The sequence below is a fragment of the Triticum dicoccoides genome, chromosome 4B (assembly GCF_002162155.2).
Source record: "Triticum dicoccoides isolate Atlit2015 ecotype Zavitan chromosome 4B, WEW_v2.0, whole genome shotgun sequence".
NCBI classification, from domain to species: Eukaryota; Viridiplantae; Streptophyta; class Magnoliopsida; order Poales; family Poaceae; genus Triticum; species Triticum dicoccoides.
Genome location: NC_041387.1, coordinates 340273261 through 340288378, shown reverse-complemented (window position 1 = coordinate 340288378; position 15118 = coordinate 340273261).

Below are 15118 nucleotides of genomic sequence, written 5' to 3'. Positions count from 1 at the left end.
TAATATACGAGGACACTGTCCGCAGGATGGGGATAAACCCATCCAGAATCAGCCAAAACAACACCACCTTTGAAGGGGTGATACCAGGCGTTGAGGCCTACAGCAGGGGCTCCATCATATTGCAGGTAACCTTCAGCTCTCCAGGCAACTCCAGAAGCGAAGAACTACTCTTCATCATCGCACCCTTCCAAAGCCAGTTTAGCCAGAGAGGTGATGGCCTTGATCTTCTCCGGGTTAGCCTCGATGCCCTGTTAGAAACCAGAAAACCCAAAAGCTTGCCTGCAGGCACACCAAAAACACATTTGGCCGGGTTAAGCATCATCTTGAAAACCCGAAGATTGTCAAAGGTTTCCTTTAAATCATCTATCAAGGTCTCCTTCTCTCTGTATTTCACCACTATATCGTCCACATAAGTATGAACATTGCGCCCAATTTGATTATGAATATAATTATGCACACACCGGTGGTAAGTCGCCTGGGCACTCTTGAGCCCAAAAGGCATTGATACATAGCAGAAGGCTCCGAACGGATTAATGAACATCGTCTTCTCCTGGTCCTTAACTGCCATCTTGATCTGATGAAAACCAGAGTAAGCATCCAAAAACCTCAAATGCTCACAACTTGTCGTAGCATTAATGATTTGATCAATACGAGGGAGAGCGAAGGGATCAGCCGGACAAGCCTTGTTTAAATCCGTGTAATCCACACACATACGCCAAGTACCGTTTTTCTTAATCACAAGCACCGGGTTAGCCAACCACTCTGGATGAAGAACTTCAATGATGAACCCAGCTGCTAAGAGCCGGGGTATCTCCTCACCAATGGCCTTCCACCTCTCCTCATTGAACCGCTGAAGAAACTGCTTGACCGGCTTAAACTTTGGATCAGTATTAAGAGTGTGCTCAGCGAGTTCTGTTGGTACACCTGGCATGTCCAAATGTTTCCATGCAAAGATGTCCCGGTTCTCATGGATGAACTTGATGAGCGTGCTTTCCTATTTGGGATCCAAATTAGCACTAATACTGAACTGCTTGGATGAGTCGCCTGGAACAAAGTCAACAAGCTTAGTATCATCGGCCGACTTAAACTTCATGATCGGATCATGCTGTATGGTTGGCTTCTTCAAAGATGTCATATCCGCCGGATCAACATTGTCCTTGTAGAATTTTAACTCTTCGGTTGCACAGACCGACTCAGCATAAGCCGCTTCACCTTCTTCACATTCCAAGGCTACCTTCTGGCTTTCATGCACCGTAATGGTTCCCTTATGATCCCGCATCTTGAGCTGCAAATACACATAACACGGCCGTGCCATGAACTTGGCATAAGCCGGCCGCCCAAACAGAGCATGATATGGGATCTTGATCTTGACTACTTCAAACGTCAATTTCTAGGCCCTGGAGTCATATTCATCCCCAAAGGCTACCTCCAATTTGATCTGACCAACTGGATATGCCGACTTACCGGGCACGAGGCCATGGGAGATAGGGTTGGACTGCCTAAGGCTTTTATCAGTTAAACCCATGCAACGGAAGGTCTCATAATAGAGGATGTTGATGCTACTGCCTCCATCCATGAGTACCTTGGTGAATTTATATCCACCCACCTGAGGGGCCACCACCAAGGCTAAGTGACCCGGATTATCAACCCGGGGAGGGTGATCTTCCCTACTCCGTAGAATAGGCTGCTCAAACCAGCTCAAATAACGAGGAACTGCCGGCTCAACAGCATTCACAGCCCTCTTATGAAGCTTCTGGTCTCGTTTACATAAACTGGTGGTAAACACATGATATTGCCCACTATTCAGCTGCTTTGGATGGCTCTGGTATCCACCTTGCTGTTCTTGCTAACCACCCTGGCCAGATTGTTGGTTATATCCACCTTGATTGCCTTGAGAATTTTCAAAATTAGGATTTGAGCCGCCGCCCGGGCCATGAAAACCGCCGCCACCTGAGCCGCCGCCCTGCCCATTGTTACCATCAAACATGTTGGAATTTTGAAGGCCTTCATGATCGTATAGTCCTTCCATAGATGGGTAGCCGGCTTCTGCTAAGTGTCGTGCCTTGGACAGGGCTCGTTCAATAACTGCTCAAGTGTGGGGCCTGACCCGCCAGATCGGGGAGGTGGTATCCCCTTACGCTGTTGGTTGTTACCCTGCGCACTAGTGTTAGCCACAAAATCCAAACTACCATCAGCCTTACGTTTATTACCTCCTTGATTTGCTAGGTTATGCTGAGGGCCCTTTCTGTTGCCGTTCTTCGTTCCCTTCCATGTCTTTTCATCATCAGACTCGGGATCCTTGGTACTATCAGAGTCGGCATACTTTACCAGAGCCTCCATGAGCTTGCCCATATCATTACAATCGTGCTTGAGCTGCCCTAGCTTTTGTTTCAGAGGCAAAAACGGCAATTTTCTCCAACATTAAGACTGCAGAGCCGGCATCCATCTTATCAGATGAATGTATTATCGCTTTAACCCGGTGCACCCAATGGGTTGTAGACTCACCCTCTTCCTGGTTGCAATTCGTCAAATCCACAACTGACATAGGCTGCTTGCACGTATCCTTGAAATTCTGGACGAACCGGGCTTTTAGCTCCACCCATGAATTGCTTGAATTAGGTGGTAGGCCTTTCAACCAAGTGCGGGCGGTCCCATCCAACATCATGGTGAAGTACTTGGCCATCGCAGCATCACTGACCTTCAATAATTCCATAGCCATCTCGTAACTTTCAATCCATGCCCCGGGCTATAAGTCGGCCATGTAGTTCGGCACCTTCCTAGGTCCCTTAAAATCCTTGTGCAAACTCTTGTTACGTAGAGCCGACACTAGACTAGGGACTCCTCCGGTCCTGGTGGCCACACCTGCCTTGATAGAAGCCGTCGGATAAGCCGGATATGGCTGATAAGCCGTCAGCTGAGCCACGTGCTCAGCCGCCTGCTGAGCCGCCCGCTCGGCCTCTTGACGTATTCTATCTTGATATACCAAGTTAAGGGCTCCATGGCGCGCCGGGTCATGCCCGCCTGGCTGGTTACGGCACCGGACGTTGCTTGAGACAGCCGCTGAGTCCATGTGCCTGCTATAACTCGGGCTTCGGCTTGGACGAGGGGTTGAATGGATCCTATCCCGGCTATATGAGTACTCCTCCTGTTGTGCTAAGGTCGTCTGAAGAAGTTCTCTGACCCGGCGGGTTTCAACCGCCGCCGGAGAGTCGCCATTAATAGGAAGAGACGCCAGCCGTGCCGCTGCCGCTATCATGTTCTCCAACGGGTTAGAATAGTGACCCGGAGGTGTTGGTACATACTGAGGTGGAGCAGTGTTCACGCAGGGAGGCCCCATCACCCGTGGCTGAATCGGTGCCCCGACCCCAGGTGTTGCAACCTGGTCTACCTCCGTATGCGGGGAGAGCCATGGCGGGTTACTGGGCCCTGCACCAGGTGTGTGAATGAGGTTTCGAGGATCATAAACCGAAGGGAGTCGAGACTGAGTCTTCTGATGTCCTCTCCACATGACCTCATTAGATGTGTTCTGATCTTGCGTGAGTCGGAAAGTCTGTGCCTGAATCCGCTGAGTCCGAGCATCCAGAGTCGTCCGCTCTGCGGTTATCCTAACATCTTTCGGTGCTAGATCTTCCTTAGCTTGCACCATATACAATTTTAACTGTGCCACCTCTGCATCATGTCGAGCTTGATCCGCCGGGTTGACCACGGCGGTTAATAGAGTGGTTAGCTTATCTATGAGATCCATCAACACCTAAGCGGGCGAGCGCACAGGGCCTCCTGCCCCGGCTGCTGCTGACCCGGAGGTCATGGCCGCCGCAGTTGTGAAGTCTTGGATAGGTTGTGTGCTGGCCATGAAGATTCCAACCCTGCTTGACGACCCGAGGCAATCCGGAATACTGCTGCCATCGGAACATCCGCCAAGCCCGCCATCTTGCAGTTGATACAATGAATATGTCTCACCTGTGGATGACCCGCCATCAGAGTAGATGGTCGTCTCTCCATCAGATGCAGATCCTTTAGAGAGCCCTCTGTGGATGCATCCCACGAAGGCACGTTTCACAGCAGGCGGAGCCCGGGCGGGTCTCGCACGCTGAGCCGTTTCGATGAGGTCGGTGCAGATGTTCGGCTCAGGGCCCGGCTCGCCGATCTTGCCGATGAAAATGTGAATTCCGCCGAAGGGGACCCAGTACCCGTACTCAATTGAGCCGGTGTCGGGGCCTCAGCCTGCGTCGTTGATGTAGAGCTTGCCGCGACGACTCTTTGACATCTGGCCCATAGCATATCCCTTGAGCCCTTCGAAGCTGCCCTTCAAGAACTCAAATCCACCGTGCGCTCGCCCACGGTGGGTGCCAACTGTCGTGGAATTTTCATGGCAGATGTCCTAGTGAAAGGACTTAGTCGTGGAGCCATCGCAACTAGGAAGCTTAAAGGGGTTAATCGGGATAAAGGACACGAGGTTTATACTGGTTCGTCAACTTACGGTGAAGGTAAAAGCCTACGATCCAGTTTTGAGTGGGATTACTTATGTCTCGATAACCAGGGAGCGAATCACTTGACCTGGCTCTCGAGATGATGTTACTTCCCCTAAACCACCGCCGGGTCGTCCCTTTATATACAAAGGTTGACGCCCAGCGGCTCTATAGTGTCCTGGCTGGCTCATAAACAGTGTCCGGCTCGGTCTCTTAACTATTCTTGCCTTACAATACAAGTCATGTATACATGGCGGTTTATCACTACGGGCCTTAAGTCGCCTCTGGGCTTCGGGCCCTTAAATGAACCGCCATCTCTATCATGGGTCTTGGGCTTCAATAATATTTGTAAGTATAACCCGGCCCCTACTGGGCGGGTCATACCAATAGTTATATCCCCAACATTAGGCCCCAGATTGATTTGAACTGGTTCATGTCAATCTTCGACACTTTAAGAAAAATCTTCCGCTCTTATAAATATTTTTGTAACCTGCCATGACATCATCATCTAGATTTGTGGTAACCCGCCATGACGTCACCTGCCATAAAAGCACATTTTATCCAATGCATCCCAACGGATCTTTGTCTTGATGGCCATCCTGAAAGTCGAGGTGTCCTTGTAGTTGGATAACTCATAGTTTCGGCCCCCTCGTTTTTCGCGCTCTTTTATTGTCCCTTCCTTATAAATAGACCCGACTAGGTCTTTCTCATTCTTCTCGTTACGCATCTTCTTCCTCTCGCCCCCATCTGTCACTGGAGCTCCGCCACCACTGCCGCAGCGCATCTCGTCTCCGTCAACTTTGGTCGCTGCATCAACCTTATCTTTACCAGAAAACAGCGGCGCCCTTCCGCAGCGAATCTCTTGCAGTAAGATTTCCCCTTTCTGTGCCATAGATCCGTGCTAGGGCTAGCGTGTTCTTCTATACTGCGCGAAGTTCATCTTAGTTCTTGTGTTCCTTCTGTTATGGCTTCTTTTGATCCGAAACTACCATACATCTTATGTGGTACGTGTTCCGCATCCATTTTGGGTACCAGTAGATCTCCTTTCTGTGTAGAAAATCCCCATTATAGCACATGAACTCCTCTGCGCCATGTTTTAGGTCTAGAAAAATTTCTTTTTTGAACATCTGTTTGATCCAAAATAACAGCTGCAAATTGTGAAACCTGTTTGTACAACACTTAGACAAAAATTGGCACTTGTTAGATTTATCTAGCCATGGCGACTCTGTTCGCTGGCTTTAAGGAGGCAATGCTCAATTGATAACTTGAACCACCCTTGGCGGTTTAAATAGTCTTGACGACTTATAGAGCCTATGGCGGCTTAAACAACCTTGACATGGTCATCCTTATACCATTAGGCCCCTTCGTAAGCCGCCATCTTGAATATGCACAGTAATATTTCTTCCTGCCCGGCTTAAATTTGAACCGACACTTTTACTTTGTCTTAGGCTTTCAATTAGTATGGCACCAAAGGCACCTACTTCCTGCAACTGGGTTAAATCCATTGTCACTGACAGCACTTTGGATGACTTTGTGAGGACCGGATATCTGCCGAAAAAAGAAGTCAAGCCTTATTGTGCTCCTGACCCGGAGGAGGAATTTCCTCAACTCAAAGATGGAGAAGTTATTGTTTTCATAGATCATATGAACCGGGGTTTGACTCCACCTGGATCAAAATTCTTCAGAGATGTGTTGCATTTCTTTGATCTTTACCCACAAGACATCGGGCCCAATTCCATGTCAAATATCTGCAACTTCCAAGTATTCAGTGAAGTATACCTTGGAGAAGAACCCAATCTGCTGCTTTTCAAAGAACTGTTTTATTTGAACCGCCAGAATGAGTGTGCTAGCAGTCAGAGCTTAGAGCTTGGCGGGGTCTCAATCCAGCACCGTAGGGATGTGATCTTTCCTTACGCCAACCCGCCGAGCCATCCCAAAGATTGGAACATGACGTGGTATTACTGCCAAGATACCTCTCTGGCTGGTGAAAATCCTCTGCCCGGCTTTCGTGCTCTTTGTCTCGGGCCCAACCATCATTTGCTTGACAAGATTACAGCCGCTGAACGTAAATCACTTGCCCCCACTTTGGCCAAGATAAAGGCTCTTCTGGGGAACGGGCTAACAGGCATCGACCTGGTCCGGGTTTGGCTCACCTGGCGGGTTATTCTGTTGAGCCGCTGCACCGGTTTGATGTGTGATTATACACGCGTGAAGGATGACCCCCTGCATCATAGCCCTGATGACCTGCCAGAAGACGTCATTGACAATATGACGAAGTATCTTTTGAACCAAAGCCTGGCAGACTGTAGTAGAGTGGGCTTAGCCCCTTTCTACAAGGCTAACCCGGCGCCAAAGGTAAGCCACCCATATGAATTAATTACTTTGATTTTTCCATGGCTTCTCCCATATTTATACCTCTGCTAATTTCTACAGGCGGGTGATAAATTCTAGAAGGTCAAATATGACCATGAGGCTGCCAAAAGAGCCAGGAAGGAGAAGAATGCCGCCAAAAAAGAGGCTACCAAGAGGAAAGGCAAAAAGGCCAACGCCTCTAATGTGCTCCAACTAGCAGACTCTTCTGAGTCGGAGGTAGCCCTTGACTCCCTTGGCTCATTTTTTAACCATCTTATTGACACTGATTATCAGCAGGAGGACACAGGAGCAAGCCGTAGCAAGGCTGATGAGGTAACTATCCTTTCCTCCGACTCCGAGCCTTTGCCAAGATAGAAAATCCACAGAGTGACCCGGAAAGTAAGGTTTTCCCATCCTTTAGCTCATCATGATCCTCAATTTCTTTTGAAGCGGCAGATTCATGAGAGCCGGAGGCAGACTCGGACCAGCAAGGATGCGGGGCTCTCCTCCGGCTTACCAAACACCCAAGGAAGCGACAAAATGAGGTCACTTTTGTTTTAAATGCCTTTTATCCCTTGGCGGGTCTTACTCGTCGACCGCTCAATTTTTCTGACTCGGATTACCAGGACACTTCCCCTTCCTCCGGCGACTCAATGCAGTCCAACCTGTCGGCTTTCAAGACTGCTCTAGGGTATAATAATCTGCTTATCTTGTTCTTACTTTAACCCCTTGCATCTGTACTAACCTTTATTTTCATGTTGTGGACAAGCCAAGCCCAGCAAACGGGTTAGGAAAAACAAACCAGCTGAAGACACGTTCGTGACTGAGCTGGTTGTTGAAATAGCCGTGCCGGACTCATCAACTCATGAGCCGCCATCTGAGCCAGCTCAAGACTTACCAACTCCCGCTACTGACCTGCCCGCTGAACGAGCCGCCGATGAATCAGAAATTCCAGAAGCCCCTAGCCCGGTCAGGACTGATGACCCTCAAAATACTAACGTTGAGATTTGAAAGGTATAGTGATGCTCATATATCGGTGACTCATTAGTCAATATTAAGCCAGGTTAGAAAATACCCACACTTATACTTGTAAACCTTAGAAAAAGTCTCAAATAAAGGGTGCCTCCAAACAAAACTTAAACCACAATAGAAAAAATTTCAAGGCTGCTGATTCGAATACAATCAGTAAACCGTTCCAAAGGGGTTAAGCTAGGATTCGAATACTATCATGTAGCCCCCAGTGGCTTTGGCGTTGCGCCGATCAAGAGGGTACCGACAGTTGTGTTCTCTTTGATTCGAATACGACCTATGTTTGAACAGGAAGCCCCCTAATGACCTTGAGAGTTTTTTTAACGACTCCGATTCGAATATGATCAAAGTCGGTTCCCAAAAGCGGTTGAGCTATGATTCGAATATGATCAAGAAGCCCCCTAGTGAGCTCGGCAGTGTGCCATTCAAAAGGGTACTGACAGCTATGTTCTCTTTGGTTCGAATACGACCTATGTTTGAACAGGAAGCCCCCTAGTGATCATAATTTTAACGGCTAGATTCGAATACGATCGTAAGCCGGATCAAGCGGGTTAAGCCAGATCAAATATGATCAGCCCCCAAGTGATCATGTGAGATAATAATGATAATAACAATGACAAATCTACCTTTGAAGAAGGAAAAAAGGATAGAGGTCCTGCTTTATTATTTATCATAATATATACATTGACAAAATATGTACATTAGGAGAGTCGATGGCTCAAGTGTAGTAAGGCCAAAGATGAGCGATATTCCACGGCCGGTGGGTCTCCTCCTCTGACTTACATGAGTCTTTGTGCTCTCAAACATCAATGAGGTAATATGACCCGTTGTTCAAGTTCTTGCTGACCACAAAGGGCCCTTCCCAAGGTGGGGATAACTTGTGCACATTAGTTTGATCCTGGATGAGCCAGAGCACCAAATCACCTTCCTGAAAGGCTCTAGACTTAACCCGGCGGCTGTGATAGCGGCGCAAGTCCTGTTGGTAAATCACCGAACGAGTTCCTGCCAAGTCCCGCTGTTCATCTAACAGGTCAAGAGCATCCTGGCGCGCATGTTCCTTGTCCGCCTCCACATAACCTGCCACGCGAGGTGAGTCATGACGGATGTCACTAGGGAGAACCGCCTCAGCTCCATAGACCATGAAGAAAGGCGTATAACCCGTAGGTCTGTTAGGAGTAGTGTTGATGCTCCATAACACAGAGGGTAACTCCTCAACCCAACAACCCGGCGTCCGCTGTAGGGGGACCAAAAGCCGGGGCTTGATGCCTTTCAAGATCTCCTGATTGGCTCTCTCGGCTTGACCATTGGATTGGGGGTGAGCCACTGATGAAACATCAAGCCGAATATGCTCACGTTGACAAAATTCTTCCATGGCGCCTTTAGACAGATTAGTGCCATTGTCAGTTATAAGTTGTGTGGAAAACCGAAGCAAAATATCACCTTCTTCATGAACTGAACCGCCGTAGCTGCATCACACTTACTAACTGGCTCTGCCTCCACCCACCTTGTAAATTTATCAACTGCCACCAAGAGGTGGGTCTTTTAATCTTTTGACCTTTTGAAAGTCCCAACCATGTCAAGCCCCCAGACTGCAAACGGCCAAGTAATTGGAATCATCCTCAATTCTTGAGCTGGCACATGAGCCCGTCTTGAGAACTTCTCGGTCGTCACATTTACTGGCCAGGTCCTCCACATCAACATGAGCCGTCAGCCAATAGAATCCATGGTGGAAAGCCTTAGCCACAAGTGATTTTGACCCGGCACAATGACCACAATCCCCTTCGTGAATCTCACGTAGAATTTCTTGGCCTTCTTTAGGGGATACGCAATGCTAAAACGCCCCTGTCATGCTGCGATGATGCAATTCGCCACTGCCAATCGTCATTGACTTAGACTGCCGGGTTATCTGTCTGGCCAAGGTTTCATCCTCAGGCAACTCGCCCCGGGTCATATAAGCCAAATATGGCACCGTCCAATCTGGAATGACATGAAGAGCCGCCACCAATTTTGCTTCCGGATCGGGAACAGCCAAGTCCTCCTTTGTAGGTAACTTGACAGAAGGGTTATGCAGAATATACAAGAAAGTATTAGGCGGCACCGGCTTACGCTGAGAGCCCAGCCGGCTTAAAGCATCAGCCGCCTCGTTCTTTCTACGGTCAATGTGCTCCGCTTGATAACCCTTGAAGTGTCCAGCAATGGCGTTGACTTCACGGCGATAAGCCGCCATGAGAGGATCCTTAGAATCCCATTTGCCTGATACCTACTGAGCCACCAAGTCTGACTCGCCGAAACACCTTACCCGACTTAAGCTCATCTCCTTAGCCATCCGGAGACCATGAAGTAAGGCTTCGTACTCAGCTGCATTGTTAGTGCAGGGAAACATCAACTGTAGCACATAACAAAATTTGTCACCTCGAGGGGAAGCTAAAACGACTCTAGCCCCCGAGCCCTCCAATTGCCCGGACCCGTCAAAATGAATAGTCCAATATGTGTTGTCCGGCTTTTCTTCACGCTTCTGCAACTCTGTCCAATCATTGATGAAATCCACTAGCGCTTGAGATTTGATAGCAGTGTGAGGCACATACTTTAAACCATGAGGACCAAGCTCAATGGCCCACTTGGCGACTTGCTTTGTGGCCTCTCTATTTTCAATGATATCCCCCAAAGGAGGAGAACTAACCACAGTGATGGGGTGGCCCAGGAAATATAGATTAAGCTTCCGACTTGCCATGAACACCCCATAAACAAGCTTCTGCCAATGCGGATACCGTTGCTTGGACTCAACAAGCACTTCGCTAATACAATAAACCGGCTGCTGAACCGGGTGTTCCTTGCCTGCCTCCTTGCGTTCCACCATAAGGCAAACGGGAAGTGGAGGCTGTGTATTGATTACATAGATATCAATAAGGCTTGTCCGAAAGATCCTTTCCCGTTGCCGCGCATCGACCAGATTGTTGACTCCACAGCCGGGTGCGACCTGTTATCATTCCTTGACACCTACTCAGGCTACCACCAGATTTTTGTGACAAGAGAAGATGAGGAGAAGACAACCTTCATCACCCCATGTGGTACGTATTGCTTTTTACGGATGCCTTTCGGGTTGAAGAGTGCTGGCTCGACCTTTGCAAGAGCAATCCAAATTGGTTTTGAGCCCCAACTACATATAGAAATATGGAAGCTTATATGGATGACATAGTGGTCAAAACCAAGGACAAGGCAACACTTGTGCAAGATTTGGAGGGGACGTTCACAAATTTGCGCAAGATCAACCTCAAGTTGAACCCTGAGAAGTGTGTCTTCGGTGTCCCGTCGAGCAAGCTTCTCGGGTTCTTTGTGTTGCAGCGTGGGATTGAGGCAAACCCAGACAAGATCAAGGCCCGAGCAGATTGAGGCACCTAAGCGGGTCAAGGACGTGCGTCGGCTCACTGGTTGCATCGCCGCCATGAGAAGATTCATCTCCAAGTCCGCTGAGCGTGCCCTTCCCTTTTTCAAGATCTTGAAGAAGGCGGGCCCAATGGAGTGGACCCCGGAGGCCAAGGCAGAGCTGCAGGATTTGAAGAAATACCTCTCCTCTACCCCAGTGATGGTTGCGCCCAAACCACAAGAACCGTTGCTACTGTACCTGGCAGCAACAAATCAAGTGGTTAGCACCGCACTGGTGGCACAAAGGGAGGTCAACAAAGAGGGAGCAACAACAGCGGAATCGATAGATGGCGAACCAGAACTCTCCTCGGCAGGGCCTGGTCCCGGCAAGGCCTGACACCAGTGTGACAGGGCCCGCGCAACTAGGTGAAGCAGTGCAGAAGAAGAAGGTGATGCAGCACCCGGTCTACTTCGTCAGCTCCCTCTTGCAGGGGGCTAGATCAAGGTATTCCGGTGTGCAGAAATTGCTCTTAGGCCTCCTTATGGCCTCGAGGAAGCTGCGTCATTACTTCCAAGCGCACGAGATCACCGTTGTCACCCGCTTCCCACTTCAACGGATACTGCATAACCCAGATGCAACGAGGAGGATTGTGGAATGGGCCTTGGAGCTATCAAGTTTTGGTTTGAAGTTCGAAAGCACCTCAACGATTCAGAGCAGAGTCCTGGCAGAGTTCATTACTGAATGGACCTTGACGCCTGACAAAGAGATCCAGGAGACCACTCTCCCTGGCAAGGAAACAAGTCGCAACAGTATTATGTACTTAGATGGGGCTTTTTTGCTACAAGGCACTGGTGCTGGTGTGCTGCTCGTCGCACCCACCGGAGAGCACCTCAAGTACAATCCAAATGCACTTTCCCAGGGAGATGTCGACAAACAACACTGCTGAGTACGAGGGATTGCTTGCCAGTCTCAGGATCGCGGCAGACCTCGGAGTCATGAAGCTCATCATCAGGGGCGATTCACAGCTTGTCGTCAGGCAGATCAACAAGGACTATCAGAGCCCGTTGATGGAAGCTTACGTTGATGAAGTCAGGAAACTGGAGGAGCGCTTTGATGGTATACAGGCGGATCATGTCCCCCGAGTGGAGAATGACATTGCCGACTACCTGTCAAAGCGTGTTGCCCTCAAGCTACCTATGGAACCATGTACTTTTGTGCTTTGGTTAACTCAACCATCTGTTGAACCATCAACAGAGCAGAATAAGTGAAGGAAGTCCGGCCCCGGCAAGTACTTCCCCAATGAGCTCCCTGGAGCCGCCGGCGAAGATGTTGCCGTGGACGCCGAGCTTGTCATGGGGCAACCGACTCCGGTGGGGCGCCAAGCCCTTGCCATGGAGGCAACCATTCCCGCGGCAGAGGAAATGCCTTTGGTCCTTGTCGTCGAGCCACAGGCTCCAGCATGGGTGCAACATACCGTCCGATTCCTCCAGACAGGGGAGCTTCCTGAGGAGTAGGAAGAAGCAGAAAGAGTAGCCCGTCGGTCTGCTTTGTACCAATTAGTTGACAACATTCTGTACAGAAAAAGACCAAATGGAGTGAAATTCAAGTGCATCCCTCGGGAGGAAGGACTAGAGCTGTTGGCGGAAATACACGGAGGCATATGTGGCTCTCACATAGGGTCGAGGGCCCTTGCCGGCAAGGCTTTCTAGCAAGGTTTCTTCTGGCCCACTGCCCTCTAGGATACGACAACACTAGTAACCAAGTGTGAAGCGTGTCAGTTCCATTCGAAGAAGCTTCAACAACCAGCTCAAGCCTTGCAGACCATCCCTCTCTCCTGGCCATTCTTGGTCTGGGGGCTCGACATTTTGGGCCCCTTTCCCCGTGCCGTTGGGGGCTTTGAGTACTTGTACGTTGCAATCGAAAAGTTCACAAAGTGGCCGGAGGTGGAAGCAGTGAGGAAGGTGACCGCACAGTCAGCCGTCAAGTGCTTTAAGGGGCTAGTTTGCCGCTTTGGAGTGCCAAACAGAGTCATCACCGACAACAGCACGCAGTTCATAAGCCACACCTTCATGCAATACATTGAAGACCTCGGTAGCAAGGTCTGTTTTGCTTCCGTGGCTCACCCACGGAGCAATAGCCAAGCGGAGAGGGCAAATGCCGAAGTGTTGGGTGTCCTGAGGACGAAGACTTTTCACAGGCTTCACAAGAGCTAAAGGCGCTGGATTGATGAGTTACCGGTGGTTCTTTGGTCGATCAGAACGACGCCAAATCGAGCCACTGGCCAGACACCCTTTGCCCTAGTTTACGGGGAAGAAGCAGTTCTCCCCACGGAACTCATACAGGTCACCTCGGGTTCTCACTTACGATGAGCTTGAGCAAGAGCGATTGCGGCAATATGACGCGACGCTCCTCGAGGAAGATCGTCTTCGGGTGGCTGTGAGAGTGGCACGCTACCGGCAAGCCTTGCGCCGCTATATAGCCGCAAGGTTCATGCCCGAAGCTTTGAGGAAGGCGACCTTGTTCTTTGGTGTGTTCAGTCGGCCAAAAATTCCAACAACTTGATGCCGAAGTGGGAAGGCCCTTATCGGGTAACACGAGTCACCAGGCCTGGCGCAGTCCGCCTGGAGACCGAAGATGCCATTCCAGTGACCAACTGTTGGAACATCGACCATCTTCGCAAGTTTTACCCATAAGGCATGGCTGTCGAGCCCCCCGGCAATCCACCTTTTGTACAAGCCTAGCCGATAAGGCATGTAACCCTCTGTACAAAGCCAGGCACAGATCCTGAGCATATATAAACGAAGCGCTGGCACCCTAAGTTATAGCATGCATGCTAGATTGAGTCTCTCCCTCAGTTAGGGTTGATAGTGCTTAGTGGCGACTAACCCCTAGCGTAGAGGTCGACTTTGCATCTCTTTGTTCCTGTCCGTCCTCTTTGGATCACATGGTCAATAAATGTTTCCGCCAAGCCAAGTGGAAGAAAGAGAACAAGCCGACGCTCCGACCCCGGCAAGCCAAGCTTGCCGGAGGCTGAAGACACAAAGGTCCACCCACGGCAAGCTGGAGTTGTCGGGGGCTACAGATTCAGATAAAATTTATTATCCCCTGTTATGCATTTCCGTATAAGATTGGGACATATGAAACCTCATTTTGTTCCAAGACTGTCGTGCTCCCTTCATTCCTACCACCCGAGAACTCCTTCGTGGTTCGGAATCTAGTTGTGGCCGCGGCGGCAAGCAAGCAAGCGTTGGGCCCACCCCTACTTTGCCCCTGCCTCCGCCGAAGGCGTGAGTATGGTCGAATGGAGTAGGGGAGCGGCAAGGTCTGCTGCCGGGCTACGACGTTTATATTGAAAATAACAAGGGTTTGTCCCTTGGTATGGGCTTTGCTCACACACACAAGACCCAGCAGGCACCCTTTTTCATTAATATGTTCCATACAGGTAAAGTTCATACGGAATGTAAACATAAACAAGGGGATTACAGGTTTTAGGTCTAACTAAGGCACGTAGGCTTACAAGCTGAAAAAAGATAAGGTGCCCGTAATCCCTTTCTTGTCCCTCTCCTCAGGAAATGGAGCAAGAAGGAAAAAGGGCAGAAGGAGCGCCTAAGCAACATACGAGCAGCAGAAGGCGCCAGGAGAACATGTCAGCGGCCGCCTAGGAGAGGGCTGCTGGTGGCGGTGCCAGAGGAAGAGCTGGAAGATGAGGCAACGGTCCGTCAATACGCTACAAAGGCGTCGGTGCCATCGTACTCCGACTTGACGGCCCGCCACCCTCCTTCTTCACCTTCTCAGGCCTTCCCATGCCAGCCGCCTGTCAGGACCCTGACACAATGCCACACCGATCTAGCATGTAACACCTCATATCACTTTGCGGCCTCACGCACAGTATTCCCACGGGTGT